The sequence below is a fragment of the Haliotis rubra genome, unplaced genomic scaffold (assembly GCF_003918875.1).
Source record: "Haliotis rubra isolate DU_JTF1 unplaced genomic scaffold, ASM391887v1 Scf481, whole genome shotgun sequence".
NCBI classification, from domain to species: domain Eukaryota; kingdom Metazoa; phylum Mollusca; class Gastropoda; order Lepetellida; family Haliotidae; genus Haliotis; species Haliotis rubra.
The window spans coordinates 217,139-236,603 of NW_025767170.1; the positions used below are offsets into that span (position 1 = coordinate 217,139).

At 41.0% G+C, this 19,465-nt stretch overlaps 1 protein-coding gene and 1 long non-coding RNA gene across 2 annotated transcripts in view; both read right to left on the bottom strand.

The window, feature by feature from the left end:
• LOC124291092 (TBC1 domain family member 30-like) overlaps nt 1-19,465 on the bottom strand; it is a 131,466-nt gene that overhangs the window by 95,016 nt on the left and 16,985 nt on the right.
• Nucleotides 1,177-17,718, bottom strand: LOC124291094. Its single transcript, XR_006902141.1, has 3 exons — nt 17,626-17,718; nt 11,961-11,966; nt 1,177-1,187 (listed from the first exon to the last, which is right to left on the bottom strand). It is a non-coding gene; the product is annotated as an uncharacterized LOC124291094 (long non-coding RNA).

Genomic DNA, 19,465 nt, shown 5'->3' on the forward strand with positions numbered 1-19,465 from the left:
GCCAGTCGTATTTTGTCAAGATTAAGAAAAAATAAATAAATTAATTTTCCCTGCTCAAAAAATAAAATTTTAATATTTTTATTGGCCAAAACTGTAAATGTGCAAGAAAATGCCTTTAGATTGTTTTTCCCCCTATAAACTTCATAAATTGCCAGAAGTAAAATACTTTTAATATTTAGAAGGAATATTACTTTGACTGGACATATTTTATTTTATTTTTTTCCCACCTGCCTTTAGGTTTTCTGAGGACGAAAATCCATAAAACATAATAAACCTCCTCAAAAAACATCAATCGATAGCATGCACAATAACCTATTACCACATCTCAAATAGTTCTACTAATGCATTGTGATGTTAATTTTCCCAAGGAACTCACAAATGTTAAATAACTGGTAGGTCAGAGATAATCTGGAGAGATGAAAAAAATGGCATTCTTCAGGGAAAGGTCATGAAACTGGTACACATATTCTGGTAATGTCAGGAAAAATAGGACATAGTTAATAAAACATTAAGTGATTTTGCATTTTGTCTTTTCAGAAGTCATTCACAAGGTCATGGAGAAGGTCATCCATTTGGGAGAATGTTCATTATTTTTTGTTGGGGACCGTTTGTTAATAATTTATGGCTGGGGAGGGGGGGATGATGAATTTTATGGAGAAGCATGTACAATGTGAATGACCCCCCTAAATTTATGTACAAAGTAAGTGAACCCCCCTGCATGTCATGAACAAAATCAATGACCCCCCTCCACCTTCCCATAATTTTTAAGCATAATTTTAAAATATTTTTATGTACAAAATTGCTGATCCCCCAGTCCATGTGTACAAAATTGATGACCCTCCCATCTCCCAGAACAAATGGGTGACCCCCATCCCACCCCCTCTCCATCATCACCCACCCTAGCCATAAATTATGAACGGTCCCTTAATTTGTGCATCAAAAACCTATTTGAGCAGATGCTCTATCCACTACACAGGGGCAGTGGGGCAGCCTAGTGGTTAAAGCTTTCGCTTGTCATGCCAAACATGTTTTATTTCTGGTGTCCCCTGCAGTGATGTTGCTGGAGTATTGCTAAAAGTGGAGTAAAACCTCACTCACTCACTTGTTGGACTCATCTATATAAAAGGCCACTGTCATAAAGCTGTAATTAAGTTTCTGTTGTGTTCATTGTAATTCCTGCATTGTAACTGGCTGTACTGCTCACTGCTGTGTGGATTGATAGAGTTTGCACATAGGTTTTTCAATTCATACCTCACTGAATGGAAAACAATAAACAGTCAATCCTAAGTATTATTGCAGTGTGTGACGTAAAACAAACTTGTGTAAACTGAAAGATACATGGCAGAGGGCCTAAACTGATCAGTAAAGTTAACAACAGCTGGGGACAAGGATGAGTGAAATTAACGCTGTCAATCTCTAACACAAGGCTGTTGATGGGCCGATATACAGATGATAGCTGCAACATCCTGCAACTGATGAGAGCTGTTGTCCAATCAATACCTGGCAGCATGGCTTCCAATTAGAAGTGAAAATGTTGATGAGGACGTGCTTGTGTTGCTATTGAGAACTATTAATGATAATCCCATTAATCCTGGTTCTTCTCGAGAGATATTTAAACACATAATTTGGCTCTATCCTGCAACAGTTTTAGCATCGGAGATATTAAATAAAAGCTTCAAGGAATGAGTGAGAGAATGGGGCATTTTTGTAGACTGTAGGGATGAGATCATGAGATGGGCTCGGTGGATCAGAGTGGTGAGCTGCAGGGTGTAACGGAAGGGAGCGGTGAGCTGCAAGGTGGAAAGGAAGGGCACGGTGAGCTGCAAGGTGGAGAGGAAGGGCGCGGTGAGCTGCAGGCTGGAGAGAAAGAGCGTAGTGAGCTGCAAGGTGGAGAGGAAGGGCGTGGTGAGCTGCAGGGTGGAAAGGAAGGGTGCGATGAGCTGCAAGGTGGAGAGGAAGGGCATGGTGAGCTGCAAGGTGGAAAGGAAGGGCACGGTGAGCTGCAAGGTGGAGAGGAAGGGCGTGGTGAGCTGCAAGGTGGAGAGGAAGGGCATGGTGAGCTGCAAGGTGGAGAGGAAGGGCATGGTGAGCTGCAAGGTGGAGAGAAAGGGCATGGTGAGCTGCAGGGTGGAGGAAGAGGAAGGGAGGGCATGGTGAGCTGCAGGGTGGAGAGGGAAGGGCATGGTGAGCTGCAGGGTGGAGAGGAAAGAAGGGCGCGGTGAGCTGCAGGGTGGAGAGGAAGGGCGTGGTGAGCTGCAAGGTGGAGAAAGGGAAGGGAGCTGCAAGTGAGCTGCAAGGGTGGAGCTACAAGGTGGCGGGTCACGATGAGCTGGTGAGCTGCAAGGTGGAGAGGAAGGGCATGGTGGTGAGCTGCAAGGTGGAGAGGAAGGGCATGGTGAGCTGCAAGGTGGAGAGGAAGGGCATGGTGAGCTGCAAGGTGGAGAGGAAGGGCGTGGTGAGCTGCAGGGTGGAGAGGAAGGGCATGGTGAGCTGCAGGGTGGAGAGGAAGGGCGTGGTGAGCTGCAGGGTGGAGAGAAAGGGTGTGGTGAGCTGCAAGGTGGAGAAGAAGGGCGTGGTGAGCTACAGGGTTGAGAGGAAGGGCGTGGTGAGCAGCATGGTGAGCTGCAGGGTTGAGAGGAAGAAGCGGTGAGCTGCAGAGTGTGGTGGAGGGATTGATGAGCTGTAAAGAGGGGTGGAAGGGAGCAGTGAGCTGATAGAGTGGTGAAAGAAGCGGAGCTGCAGAGTGTGGTGGAAGAAGCAGTGAGCTGCAGAGTTGGGTGGAGGGATTCATGAGCTGTAAAGAGGAGCGGAAAAGGGCAGTGAGCTGCAGAGTGTGGTGGAAGAAGTGGTGAGCTGCAGAGCATGGTGGAAGAAGCGGTGAGCTGCAGAGTGTGGTGGAAGAAGCGGTGAGCTGCAGAGTGTGGTGGAAGAAGCGGTGAGCTGCAGAGTGTGGTGGAGGGATTGATGAGCTGTAAAGAGGGGTGGAAGGGAGCCGTGAGTTGCAGAGTGTGGAGAAAGCAAGCGGTGAGCTGCAGCACAGAGTGGAAGGGAGTGGTGAGCTGCAGGGTGGAGTGAAAGGGAGTGATGAGTTGCAGAGTATGGTGGAAGGGAGCAGTGAGCTGCAGGGTAGAGCGGAAGGGAATGGTGAACTGCAGGGTGTGGTGGAAGGGAAATGTGAGCTGGTGAGGGTGGTGAAAGGGAGCAATGAGTTGCAGAGCGTGGTGGAAGGGAGCGGTGAACTATAGAGGAGGTTTCTAAATATAACAAAAAACAACAGAAAACCACCTGGGTTTTTTCTTTATACTTATCTGCACTAACAACCGAAACAGAAAAATTTGTAAAATGACGCTAACCAAGTTTTTTGGATGATTGCTCGTTGGTATTGAACCAATCAACTATTGAGAGATTTCAACCAATTCCCAACACTAGTGATCAACAGCATGAGCATCGATCTATGGACTGACTGACTGAGTTTAGTTTTATGCCGCTTTTAGCAATATTCCTGCAATATCACGGTGGGGAACACCAGAAATGGGCTTCACACATTGTGCCCATGTGGGGAATCGAACCCGGGTCTTCGGCGTCGACGAGCCAACGCTTTAACCACTAGGCTACCCCACCGGCCCATCAATCTATGGAACTGGGATACAATGATACAGGTCAACCAAGTCAGGGTAATGACGCTCTAACAACTACACCACGGAGGCGGTACTGTCGGTAAATGAGTGAGGACCAAATATCCGAGTGAGTGACAGAAAGAGCACACTAAAGCCATGTCTCAGCTGTCAGGTTATCAGGTTGTGCCAACACACACTCTGCTAGCAACCAAGTCAGCAAGCCTGACCACCTGATCCCGTTCGTCAACTCTTTCGACAAGCATGGGGTGCTGAAGATCAGTTCTAACCTGGATCTTCCCAAGTTACTGCAGACCAATTCTAACCCTGATCTTCACTGGTTGCTGAAGATTAGTTCTAACCCGGATCAACAAAACGAGGACTGGTGAGCTTGTATACCATGTCTAAATGGGGTGTGTTCGTTAAACTGCAGCAGTGAGGTGAGGTGAGGTGAAATTGGGTTTAACGTCGTGCTTGAGAATATTTCGCTCATATGACGACATGCATGCTTCAGGCACACGTGTGTATATATGTATGTGCAGCTGCTTGTACTAGCCCAGACTTAAGCTGGTTTTATAGTGCTAGCCCACTGAGATACCATGCCGCAGTGAAGCATGAATACCCCACTCAGACACATTATACTGACTCCGAGCCGATCAGTCCTTGATGCACCCATTAATGCAGAGCGCCAGGCAGGGACCAACAAGTACCATATTTTAACGGCTTTTGGTATGACGTGGTTGGGGATCAAACCCGCGACCTTCCGCTCTCCAGGTGGACGCTCTAACCACTACACCACGGAGGCAGTCCCTGCAGCAGTGTATCTCAGAGGACTAGTACTATAACACCAGCAATAGTCCAAAATATAACAAACTCACGTGCACACACTGCAAACAAACACACTGCTATACCAGTGCATAGGACAAGATGCTTCTCTTTCGCATCATGTCAACCTAACGGTCTTCCCCTTGAACTCCATACTTCACTAACCTATTCCGGGGCGGTGGGGTAGCCTAGTGGTTAAAGTGTTCACTCGTCACACCGAAGACCCGGGCTCGATTCCCCACATAGGTTCAAGACGTAAAGCCCATTTCCAGTGTTCCTACCCGCAATATTACAGGAATATTGCTAAAAGCACCGTAAAACTAAAGTCACTCACTAACCTATTCCACCTTTAGAACTGCATTCAAGACCTATTTCTGTCATCAACCTTTTCGAAATTTTTACCCCTCACTGCGCTTTGAGCATGATATTCAGCAGGTAAAAGCACAATACAAACTGACTACTATTATTCTTCAAGCCTTCGTGCTTTCAGTATCGCATTGTGTGATGTGTAGCATATCATACAGTGTACTATAACTTAAGCATCCAGATACAATTTATCTTTACAGTCTTTACAAATAGTCATGGAATAGATATAAAATCTCTCCAGCAGCATCATTTTCCATGAATGGTAATTCCTACTTCTACACATGTATAGATCTTGACATGACTGCACAGTCGCTGTGCACAGTATTCACGATTACAAGCAATATGTCAATATAATGACTGAAATGTACATGACAAGGCACAACATGTGTCGCTACGGACGATCGTTTTGATGTGGTGTCTGTCCAGCCAACTGTCACACTGCATTGCAAATTTGATATTAGTCCAAAATTGATCATTTAATACACAGAATATCCGCTGAAGCAGAATACGGCATTCAAAGGTCATAGCTGTTACACATCAGAACATCAGTTTACTGTTACACCACTATAGTGTATATTTCAGAGTGTCACGTGGTGGTGTGTTCACCCTCGCTACCCTCAGATATGTAGGTTGTATCTCTATACTACTCTAATAATAGCAGCAATTGTAACTAGCCAATATTCACAATGTATCATTGTAACATGAGGCTTATGCTAGGGAGTGAATGATTTTGTGTATATTCATTGTTTAATAAGGGTTATGATATACCTTGACTATGTGGTATATTGGAGTTAGTGATATTGTTTTATCAATTGTCTATGATGGTAATATGTGGCAAGGGAATGTATTATATCAGTCAGTGAGTAATTTCATGTTTATCCATTGTTTATCATAGTAATATAAGACTTGGCAGTGTTAAAACTGAGAGTCGGTAGTTTTGTATTTATCCATTGTTTATTATAATAATATATGGCCTGGCAGTGTTATAACTAAAAGTCAGTAATTTTGTATTTATCCATTGTTTTTTACAGTAATATATGGCTTGGCAGTGTTAAAACTATGACTCGGTAATTTTGTATTTATCTATTGTTTATTATAATAATATATGGCTTGGCAGTGATACAACTGAAAGTCAGTAATTTTGTGTTTATCCATTGTTTATTATAGTAATATATGCTTGGCAGTGATACAACTGAAAGTCAGTATCCATTGTTTATTATAGTAATATATGGCATGGCAGTGTTAAAACTGAAAGTCAGTAATTTTATGTTTATTCATTGTTTATTATAGTAATATATGGCATGGCAGTGTTAAAACTGAAAGTCAGTAATTTTATGTTTATTCATTGTTTATTATAGTAATATATGGAATGGCAGTGTTAAAACTGAAAGTCAGTAATTTTATGTTTATTCATTGTTTATTATAGTAATATATGGCCTGGCAGTGTTATAACTGAACAATATGAACCGTTTTATTCATGTGAACCATTGAACGCAGTCTATCATGACTTCCACAGTCTGACAGTTTACAGGTAGAAACTAGTGTCAGTATCTACAAACAGGTTACCTATTTCCTTACTGTTTACTTACACCAATACTAACAAGTTTAATCACAATTTTAATTTTTACTTCTAAAATTGTTCAAATAACTTTCTTTCTACTAATTCCATGACATGGGGTACTCAACCTTGCATGCCTATCTCAACAGGGGATCCCAAAACATAATTTCCTTGTAAGGCCAGTACAACATGTCTACTAGAGACATCATCTGCTTAGGAAATGTAGAAATGAATAATAATATAAAAAAAATATTAATACATAAGTAAATATTATTTTGACATTTTAACTATGATAGGTTTCTCAGACTCCAAAGAATGGAGTGGAGCGGAATGGGGAATGGAGTGAGTGAGTGAGTGAGTGGGATTGGTAGAGCAGGTGGGTGGGTGAGTGAGTGAGTGTGTAAGTGGAGCAGGTGACTGGGTGAGTGAGTGGGGTGAGTGAGTGAGTAAGTGAGTGGGTGGAGCAGGTGACTGGGTGAGTGAGTGGGGTGAGTGAGTGAGTGAGTAGGTTTTTGACACCGCTTGAACAATATTCCAATTATATCGTGCTAGATGCATGTCAGCTAGACACGTACAGAATGCACTAAGTGACACAGGTCGGACATGTTTACTACTGTTGTGGCATGCATGACAACAAGTACAGTGCCAACTAACACACTGTTACCTTAAACCACAACCAGGTCGAACCTAATATACAACAAACAATAGACAGCTTTTGTTTTCTCAGTTGCCTGCAGTTCAATTTCATTCTGAATAATTTCATGCAACCCCACCATGTGTAAACAATAAAATTTTGTTTTGTAATTATTTCATCAAACAGAGATCAGTTGGTTTAAGTTTTCAACCATGTAATCATTAATGAACTCTCTGTTTACAAATACACACACGGTAATGCATTTGTTGGAGCTAATAAATTAACATGAGTTTGAACATGAATACAGCATTATCAAATCCGATAATTGACGAGTTTTCAAGGCTACTGTTGGAACCCAGTCTGCGAGACTGACCACCTGATCCTGTTAGTCACCTCTTATGACAAGAAGACCTTCACAGGTCGTAGACATGGACGATGGTATTACAAGTATATGGACCCATGACCGAACTGTTCAAAATTCATTGTTTGTTTGTTGTTTAAATCTGCACTCAGCAATATTCCAGCTATATGACGGCGGTCTGTAAATAATCAAGTCTGGACCAGACAAAATTTATTGCATTCAGTTGCTGATGACAGATCGGAAATCGTAACGACTTGGTTAAGGTAAGTTTTTGTTGCCCAAATGCATCAATAGTTAGAACTCCTCCAAAGGCCACATTTAAAATGTCCTCATGCAATACTTGGAAAACAAGCACAAGACAAATAACCTCCTGAACCTGAATTGTGAGCAAGAGTGCTTAGGTTTACGCCACTTTCAGCAATATTCCAGCAATACCACGGCGGGGGATGCCAGAAAATGGGCTTTACACATTGTACCCATGTGGGAATCGAACCCGGGCCTTCAGCATGACGGGCAAACACTTTAACCACTAGGCTACCCCACCGCCCTCTGAATTAGGAAGAAACAATCAAGGCTGTGTCAATATGTCTGTAAAACATTTTGTGTGCACAAGTTTACACACGCCCTAACAGGAATGATTAAATCAAAGATGGCGATTCCTGGCAAGAATGGTCCCAAGCAATCTTAATCTACAAAAATGGGTGTATGGTTAGGCTCAGTGAAAGGTGCTCTGTGCATTGTCATATTACAGGATAATCATTCCGTCAATCACTGGACTGTCTAATCCAGAAATGATTCTTAAAGACCACTGTCAAATTCTGCATTTTGCAGAAACTACTTTCCCTAAAGTTCCATACACTGATATGATGTATACTTGCTCAACCCACTTTGTAGAACTGATCTTCAGCAGCTCATGTTTGTTATAAGCGGCTCACAGACTTGGGTGATACATGTCATTGTGTCCTAGTTGTGCAGTTTGATGCTCTTGATATCAATCTCTGGACTTGATTACTTACAGACCAGGGCCCTGTTTCATAAAGCTATCGTAGCTCTATGACTGTCGGTCTATGCTACAGTATAGGAGGTACGATTGCTACGAGAAAAGTTACGAGATCTTAGGCTTACGAGAGCTTTGTGAAACGGGGCCCAGCGTCATACAGCTGTAATTCAATGACATCACAATGTGTAAAGAGCTTAATACCATTCTGGACCCGTGAAGATCTGGGTAAGAACTGATCTTCAGTAACACATGCTTGTCATAAGAGACGATTAACGGGATCAGGTGGTCAGACTCACTGACTGGGATGACACATATCATCGTATCCCAATTGCGTAGAACGATGCTCATGCTGTTGATCACGGGATTGTCTGGTCCAGACTCGATTATTTACAGACAGACGCCATATAGCTGGAATAGCCTGTGTCAACCAAGCCAGCGAGCCTGACCACCTGATCCCATTAGTCTCCTCTTACGACAAGCATGGGTTACTGAAGATTCATTCTAACCCGGATCTTCATGGGTCTATAAGGTATGAAAGGAAAGCTGACCCTGTAACAGCTGTGCCAGTAAAACTCAACGTGTAAATTACCAATGGATTGTCGTCTCTAACCAACACAGCAGTAAAGCAAAAAACAAAGTAAACACATCCCAGTAATATGAGAATGGTAGGTGGGAGTCCATACATCATTCTCTCTTAAAGTCGCACGATTTCAAATTATGTCGACGTTACACTACAGCAAATCAGACAACTACTTTTTGTAGGGCGACTTCGGTGCAGGCAGAATCAGCTGACGGCTGTGACTGAGAGATTTTGTGTAAATTTGTTGTGTTTTTTAAATGTACATCCATTAAGTGATTAAATCTGACCATATGTTTTATATTTAGTGTTGTCTTTTTAACACAATTACTCATGCTGAATGTGTGCAGAGATATTTTCAAGTAGGTATTTAATGGCTGATAATGACTTGGTTATGTTTTAAGACAATATAACGTTACTATTGAAGTCTATGGGAAAACATTTACTTTTGTGTAACATGTAAGTGCACTGAGCACAAAGACCAAAGTCACATGACTTTAATTTATGCATAAGTGTACTGTGCATACCCAATGCTGAGTGCAGCACTAAACAACAAAAATGGCAAGTCTGGAAACCTGGGAAATAGTCCAGTCAATCTAGCTCATCTACAGCTAAACCTAGAACAAATTGCAATAAAAGCTAACTCTTCTGTATTGTAATCCTCATAATATGTATTTTAAGATATCAAAAGTATAGGACTGTATAATGAACGAAAATTGTATTTGTCCCGCCAAAACGCACGTGCGTGTTAATTCGTCCCAAGAGCGATAGAATGACTACACTACGCAGAGATATGTCACGTAAAAGGGCATGTATCACATAAATTCAATTTTTAGTGCTCAACTTATTAATTCTATAGATGATTTGTAATTAAAAACATAAATTTACCATATTTAAAATAAATACAAGTAATTAGAATATAATTCTCTTTACAATTTACTAGTTTATAAATATATATAACAGCAGGTTGATCTAGTATCCGTTACCGAAGGATTTCCAACTATCATTTCATTGTATGTGTATGTTGAACACCAGACAGTATGAAAATAAACATTTATGTAAGTATTTACCGTATTTACCCTCTTACACGAACTTTAACTACTGTAATATGATTCTCAGAAAATGTAGTAGGTACACTCACGTAACATATTATTTGATAATAATTACTGAATGGAATGAAGTGTGTTTAAACAAACCTCAAATAATGCCATGAAACGTTTTGAATTACTGTCTGTAAACTCCATAAATAAACAGTGTTGTTAAAGGGACAATTCGAGTGGAAGATCGTCATTTTGTTAGGGGAGGTAACTCGTGTGTTTTGTGTGAAATATATTTTCACCAATTCTTCACATTATTTATAATAAAACATACATATTGTTAAAATAGCCTCATATGCAACAGTTAATTGTTCATTAGACTGTTCAGTCTTATCACGCCGTAGCAAGGGAGATTAAGTTGTAATAACAAGCTCATAGGGTGCTTTGGTAGAGTCTTTAGTTTGATTAATTCTTCATAGGAAAAGAAACGATACCAAGTCACAATCACTGATATTACAAAACAACAAACCACTATTATGAAAAAGGACAGTGAATTTTAATAACAGTTGTATGGGCAACATGCACTGTCATTTCCTTAATAACATTGAGTCACTGTTTAAATGAAGGAATGAAGTGTCCAGTATTCGATCACAGATGTAAACAAAATAACATAGGTGGTCAGTATCTGGTATGTCCACCGTAGACATAAATGCAAACCCTAACTTTACGACGTGCTGAGAACGTCAGACGCCGAATACCTTGGGCAGGGATCCTTCGCCATTCCTCTTGAAGGGCTTGGACAAGCTGACGTCGGTTTCCAGGAACAAGGGCTCTAGCACGAATCTGATGGTCCCACAAGTGTTCAATTGGTGACATGTCAGGTGACCTGGAGGGCCAAAGAAGCAAATTGGCGTTGTTTCTCTGTAGAAACTCCATGACAATATGTGCTGTATGAGGACGGGCGTTGTCTTGCTGGAACATGATCCGGTTACGGTGTTGACGTAGGATTAGCAGCACAACCGGACGCAGAATTTGATCAATGCATCATTGAGCAGTGAGATTTCCATCCACCACAACAAGATCTGTCTTCATATCGTCACATATGCCACCCCAAACGATAACACCGCCTCCACCAAACGGTTGACATTGATGTTGAAGCGTCAGACGTACACCACGGTAGGGCCTGAAGGCGCGGATACCGTATTGTCTGAGTCGTCGTGCTGCTGTTCGTCAACTGATAGGATGTCCAAGCCCAGTCGCTGCTGATGACGTCACAGGTAGGAAACGGTATCTCAGGTGCAGGATACGTAAGTAGCGGTTCTCGTTGGCGGGTGGTGACGCGAGGTCTTCCACTTCTGGGCCTGTCTACTGTCCGCCCTGTTTGCCTGTAGTGGGCCATTAGCCTCGTGATGGTTAGACGTGTACAGCCCAAGGTCGCTGCAACATGTGCATGAGTGGTACCCATCTGTACCATTCCAATGGCTCTCTCTCTCTCTGGATTCCTGCGATAATCGGGGCCTGCTCGATGAAGTTGACGAAGGTCTGATGTCGAGGAAGGTTTGTGTGCACTCTTATATAATTATACCCTAAAGATGCACGTGCTTCGTGCGAATCTGTTCACGAGATTTTCGTGCTTCACGACCTGTTGCAGTGATACTGTTCGCCCAAACACAACATTTTTCATGATAAATGTTAGGGAAGCGTTAGTAGCGTTTGTTTTAAGCTCATAACTACCTACAAAATTTGAGTTCGAGTCCAAATTATCAAATTAAATGTTGGTATCGTTTCTTTTGCCCGTTAGTTTATTATCACGTAAACATCTTTGTCCCGCAAGGACTCATCAGTGCAACTTGGCTTTCCATTAAACGTGAAACTGCAAACGTGAACATTATCAAATCATCAATTTCAATTATTAAATAACATTATTTATGTGACAGTGATGTAAAAATCATAATTAATGATCACTACAGTTTAATGTTTTACATAACAATTTACTAATAATCCTAAATAAAAAAGTGGGTATGAATTCACTCATCGTTTTGGGTACGAATACACCGCATTCAGCGCCAGATGAATGGCTTCACTGCTCGTTGTGTTTTCTTTTCCAATGTGCATAATTCACATCACATATAAAGTCATGAGATGGACTCATGTAACAATATCGTAGATGTGCAAACAGGAAGATCCCCTCGAATTTCGTTTCCACAAAAAATTACCCCACTCGACCTGTCCGTTTAACAGAAGTTACGTATTTTTTGTGGAAATATTCAAATGTGCCCTCAGTACTTTATAGTATTTCTGCTCATGCACTGAATAAAAAGAAATCGCATAAAACTGGTCTAAAAACAGATGAATTTGAGAAAATAATGGTCCTAATAGGCTTCCATAGGTTGAAAATTCAAACAGAGTAAGTCTGTGCTAATATTGGAGATTATACGGGATGTCTTGGTAATGAATAAAGCTTTTTTTCCCTTTCTAACAATTAGAAAGTAATAACATTTCAAATTATGTTTCACTGTTTGTTTTTGCATCGTTTTTAGTGAAATCTGTACTGTGTATCATGAACGTTGAATGGCGTCAACAGCTCGAAGCGAACTATCGTTCAGTATCCACACAGTCAATGATTCTCGGCAACTTATATGCAACTTATGTATATATTAGATATTAATAATGCCAGTTAACTTGTAAATGTGTGAAAACAATTACCCTGGTTGCGTTAAGCCGCCAGCGACGGTGCACTGATCGGCCATCTTGTTTACGTGATGCAATCTACGGAAACACAGCGAGCAACAGCGGCCATCTGTTTTTCCGTATCAGATGTACACGATTTGGCATTACAAAAAATAACTTTTTTCGAACAAATTTGTTCATGATACTTTTCTATACTTTTGACATGTTAAAAGTACACAACCTACTTACATGCTCCAGCAAAAATTGTTTTTATAGCAATTTGTTCTGCCCCTTTTGCTAGTATTACTGGACTAAATGTTCAAATAATATCAGAGAATATTTGTCTACAGTTTGCCAACATTAGTCATACACAAATATTGATTTAATGAACTAACCTATATTTGTTTTAAAAAGTCCCACATATTTTCCAAATGCATATACACAAATGTGTAATGGAAGGAAAATACTGCTTGACTAACAACTGATAATAATTCCCCATCCAGCCTCAATATATTATGCTTTTCAAGCTGAAACAACACAGTCTGTTTCCAATAACATGTCCAGTGAGGCGAATAAATATATCTCGTTGATCAGTACTTTATTGAAGCAATAATTTCATTGATAGACGAGAAAGTTATTTATTACGCTGTTGCTATATGCTGACATATTTAACTGAATTGTGCTGAGGGTATGTATAATGTTCAAGTGACAATAAAGAGCAATTCAAAGTCTCGTTTCAGTTAGACACACACCGATGCATGTCGAAGTCCTATTGAAATGATATGGTGATTGACCAACGTCTCGGTTCACATGGAGGGTGACAAAGTTGGGGCAAACCCTGTTCAACTCAATTAATGGTAGTTAGACTAGATAGTCTGGTGGATACTGTTGGTTAATAGGTGTAAAAAATATAAAATGTTTATTTTCAAATATATTTCTTCATTTCCTCAAAACGTTAAACAGGTACCATATACTAAAATTAAGAGTGGGTAGGATTTTTAACAATATATTTTTAACACATTTTAAAGACAGTATTTTAATTATTAAATTCATAAAAAAGCAATGTTGTTTCCACATTTCTCCTCGGTGTTATGAAAAACCTAATTTTAATTTTTTCTTCACATTTCAATTTTTCAGATTCTGCATGATTCATACACCAAGTATTTTATAAAAATCTGGTTCCAAATACAAAATGAAGGTCCCAAGTAACAAAATGGAAGCGCTAACCTACAAAATGAGAGATCCAAACTACCAAATCGGAGCCCTTAACTACAAAATGGAAATCCCAAGCTATGAAATGGAAGTCCCCATCCACAGTATTGGAGCCCTAGGCTACAATATGGAAGTCCCAATCTACAGTATTGGAGCCCTCGGCTACAATATGGAAGTCCCAATCTACAGTACTGGAGCCCTGGGCTACAATATGGAAGTCCCAATCTACAGTATTGGAGCCCTAGGCTACAATATGGAAGTCCCAATCTACAGTATTGGAGTCCCAATCCCACAGTATTGGAGCCCTAGGGCTACAATATGGAAGTCCCAATCTACACAGTATTGGAGCCCTAGGCTACAATATGGAAGTCCCAATCCACAGTATTGGAGCCCTAGGGCTACAATATGGAAGTCCCAATCTACACAGTAATCTGGAGCCCTAGGGCTACAATATGGAAGTCCCAATCTACAGTATTGGAGCCCTAGGCTACAATATAGGCTACAATATGGAAGTCCCAATCTACAGTATTGGAGCCCTAGGGCTACAATGGAAGTCCCAATCCCAATCTACAGTATTGGAGCCCTACAAGTCCCAATCCACAGTATTGGAGCCCTAGGCTACAATATGCAGTCCCATGGACAGTATTGGAGCCCTAGGCCCAATGGAAGTCCCACAGGTATTGGAGCCCTAGGCTACAATCCATGGAGCCCTAGGCTACAATCCCAATCTACAGTATTGGAGCCCTAGGCTACAATATGGAAGTCCCAATCTACAGTATTGGAGCCCTAGGCTACAATATGGAAGTCCCAATCTACAGTATTGGAGCCCTGGGCTACAATATGGAAGTCCCAATCTACAGTATTGGAGCCCTAGGCTACAATATGGAAGTCCCAATCTACAGTATTGGAGCCCTAGGCTACAATATGGAAGTCCCAATCCACAGTACTGGAGCCCTGGGCTACAATATGGAAGTCCCAATCTACATTGGGCCCTATTGGAGCCCAATAGGGAGCCCTAGGCAATATGGAAGTCCCAATCTACAGTATTGGAGCCCTAGGCTACAATATGGAAGTCCCAATCTACAGTATTGGAGCCCTAGGCTACAATATGGAAGTCCCAATCTACAGTATTGGAGCCCTTAGCTACAATATGGAAGTCCCAATCTACAGTATTGGAGCCCTTAGCTACAATATTGGAGATCCAAACTACGAAATGTGGGCTCCAAGCTACAAAATGCAGTTCAAGAGCTACCAAATGCAGTTCAAGAGCTACCTAAGGTACACATGAATAAACAGCACAGTACAGCACCCTAGCACAAGTGGCATAAGTCATTAATTCAAAATGAATCTGCAGCTCCCCAACAGTGTCTTGAATATTTAAATGATTCCACATGAAAATTAAAAGTGGAACTCAATCATGAGATGGCAGCATTTGTTCCTATCCATGCTTACAAGAGGAAGCATATTGGATATTTTGGCAACTTATTTCAAATTGTATTATACACAGGATAAGAGTGTTTGCATAGAATATATCCTTGGCAGTTTCCTGGACTGCCTATTGGTCCATTGTGAAAGTGGGTGAGTATAGTATCACGCCGCTTTTAGCACTATTCTGGCAATATCACAGCAGGTGACACCAGAAATGCCCTATTGTTTCAACCCAGGTTGAGTATGGTTTTACGCCGCTTTTAGCACTATTCTGGCAATATCACAGCAGGGGACACCAGAAATGCCCTTCACACATTGTACCCATGTGGGGAATCAACCCAGGTTGAGTATGGTTTTACGCCGCTTTTAGCACTATTCTAGTAATATCACAGCAGGGGACACCAGAAATGGGCTTCACACATTGTACCCATGTGGGGACTCAACCCAGGTTGAGTATGGTTTTACCGCAGATATGGGCTTCACACATTGTACCTATATGGGGAATCGAACCCGGGTCTTCGGCGTGACGAGCGAAAGCTATAACCACAAGGCTACCCCACTGCCCCACATTGTCAAAAGGATTGACATCTGTATCTGTCAGAAGACAAGGCAAGTCACAGTGGTTATATTTTATCACCTGCATGTCAGTGATATATGTAAGGAAATTTATATGTAATAATGACATCAATATTATGAGGATAAATTATCATCATTATTACAAATATCACATCTCGGTCTGGAAGAGCAATAAAATACACTGCAATATTGATATTACCTCAGCTATAAATCGTAACTACATTTCCACATATTGCAGGCATTGTGCCGTGTCTCCATCTGTATACAACCCTGTATGCAGTACATCTCTGATACATAGTGAGCATTATCAGAGAGTATTGATGCAAAGATAGATAGAAGTGTTATTAATGTATTAACAAACGGTTGGCCGAGTGACCAATTTAATGGTTATATCTGTGTCAAGGGGAGAATCACCTAATACTGGTGTTGTCTGTAAATGGTGAGGTGAGGTGAGGTAAAATGGGGTTTAATGTCGCGCTTGCATGCGTGTGTATGTGTATGTGTGGCTGCTTGTTGTACTAGCCCAGACTTAAGCTGGTTCTATAGTGCTAGCCCACTGAGATGCCATGCCGCAGTTAAGCAAGAATACCCCACTCAGACACATTATCCTGACTCCGAGCCAACCAGGGACCAACAAGTACCATATTGTCTTTTGGTATGACAGATCGAACCCGCAACCTTCCGCTCTCCATGTGGATGCTCTAACCACTACACCACGGAGGCGGTACTGTCGGTAAATGAGTGAGGACCAAATATCCGAGTGAGTGATAGAAAGAGCACACTAAAGCCAGGTCTCAGTTGTCAGGTTGTGCCGACACACACTCTGCTAGGTCACATGTCATTTTTATCGTAAGGTGCAGTCTCGGAGTGATGTAGTCTCAGTGCGTGAGCGAGTTTAGTTTTACGCCGCATTCAGCAATATTCCAGCTATATTACGGCGGTCTGTAAATCATCGAATCTGGACCAAACAATCCAGTGATCAACATCATGTGTCAACCAAGTTAGCAAGCCTGACCACCCGATCGCCTCTTATGACAAGCATGGGTTACTGAAGATCAATTCTAACCCGGATCTTCACGGGTCCAGAATGGTATTGAACTCTTCACACTTTGTGATGTGTTTATGCGACGTAGTCTCAGTGCGATATATCCCAGTACTATGGATGTGACACGATTTGTATCCCCATTACATTAGTTGTATATAGTGAGTTGATATTCTTTGTGTTTGTATAATAATCGCATTTTGGAATTGCTTATCTTAAATTTCAGAAGTTAAAGACGAATACTGCAGGGCAGGACCATTTAGGCTGTCCTGTGGAAAACTTACTGTGAATGTTACGCTATTCATAGCTTGCAATAAATGACTAGAAAATCTGTGTAATCTGTTGTACAGTTTCATGCAATGTAAAGCATCGGACGAATTGCGATACAGGGGATGTAAATCCATATATTGTGTCCTGGTCCAAAAAATGGGATGCCAACACACGGAGTTTTATTTTAATGTTCTCTTACCAGCATGGAGACATATGAGCCATTTATTATGGCCACGCAATTGTTATTCTAAGTTTTGCACATCTGTTCGTTTTTATCCCACTCATTCCATTTTGTATGCAAGGCCAGTGAAGAATCTAGTCTGTGTCAGACAATCCAGTGATCGGTTTTGTGTAGTGGTGTTTTCTGATGATTGAAAATAATTGAAAATCGATCAAAAGGATTAAAAATAATTATCAATTTCGATATATCGAAATTTTTGTTGTTTTAGTATAACACACTTGAATGAAGTAAACTAACCATTAAATTTGACGAATATTCACGAACAAACATGCGCTCAACTGCCTAAAGCTATGTGCATTGTTTTCATAGTTTCGTATTCACCACTACGATAAATATTACTGTAACCTGTCTATGAATAAATTTTACATCTTAGATGATCTATTGTGAACGTAATGAGATCAGATAAGGGCCGTATCAGCGTATGTACAGATATAAAATATGCACGATACGGTAGGAAATAATTTAGAAAATGTAGCAGATACGCACCACAGCAATGGTGTATGGTCTTAGAATCATTTACAGACATATTTATCTGAACAAGTATTGTTTCATTGTTCATTGACCTGTTTACACAAGAGTAGCAATGTTGTGGTGAATATATGAAACACAAGATTACTGATACTCCATTAAATTCCAATCAATACTCTAAATGTACTCTTAAGGTTTTCCAGTACTCCTATATTGAAAAAATAAGGAGTACGTACTCCTGATCATGAAAAATTATCTGGAGCCCTGAGATATACTGATAAATAGCTGTTGTATAGATAAACAAAATAATTACATTAACATTAATAAGAAAAAAAACTGGGAAAAAAATTAAACTTGGAGATTACAATAAATGAGTATGTGTTTCGATAATAATTGATAATCATTCACCATAAGTCCTCTGATAATCGATAGTGGATTTGGTTTCCGATTCCCAACACTAGTTTTGTGTACCAGAATCAAAGCCTTGGTTACAAGGACACACAATCACCCTGGTACCTTAGTGTGAGCGCCTGTGTCTCCTCACACCACCAGTACAGACCTAGGGCACCTACTCCAGACAAGAAACCCCACAGATGTAAGTACAGACGTACGTAAAGTCAATCAGGTGTGACGTACCTAACAATATTGTCACCTCTACTTCACCTCCCTGCAATCCCCAACCCAAATGAACACACTATCACCTATAGAGTTACTTCAAGGTCAAGGTTATGGTTCACTGGATGTATTGTTGTTTGAGAAATGCTACTCGTGAATTTAACACGAGACTGGCTGTAAAAGTACAGACCCCCGTAGCTCAAACATCATCAAAGTGTCAAATGTCCAAGGACAAACACCACTTTCAGCATTCATCACTAAGACTGACTGAATGAGTTTGGTTTTACGCCGCTTTTAGCAATATTCCAGCAACATCACAGCGGGGGACACCAGAAATGGGCTTCACACATTGTACCCATGTGGGGATTCGAACCCGGGTCTTCGGCGTGACGAGCCAACCCTTTGACCACTGGGCTACCCCGCCGCCCTCATCACTAAGAACTCTACCACACTTGTCTAACAGCAGTCTACAACTTAAGTCTAGGAAAATAATGTTTGGTCAAGTAACCTCACAAATATTAGTCCACTGAATAACAGTAAAAAATTGATTTAAATTGATGATGATGAAGTTAACAGCAAAGTTTGTAGCCTCAAAAGAGTTTGGCACAAACAGTTATTCACGAACTGTTAAAAGCATTCTTTCCCTTTCAACTTAACGTCATGAACAACTCAGGGGACAGAACTTGACGCATTTTGTCAGTCTCCAGTAAACCTGAGGGTGGTGAATAGCCTAGTGGTTAAAGCGTTCGCTCATCACACCAAAGACCTGGGTTCGATTCCCCTTATGGGTACAATGTGTGGAGCCAATTTCTGGTGTCCCCTGCCATGATATTGCGAGAATAGTAACTGCTAAAAGCGTGTAAAACTAATCTGTTCACTCACTCTCTCCTGTAAACCTGATAAATAATTCTGATGTGTCAGCACTACAGAGTCATGCAAATATTTGACAATCAGCAGCCATTATGTTGTCT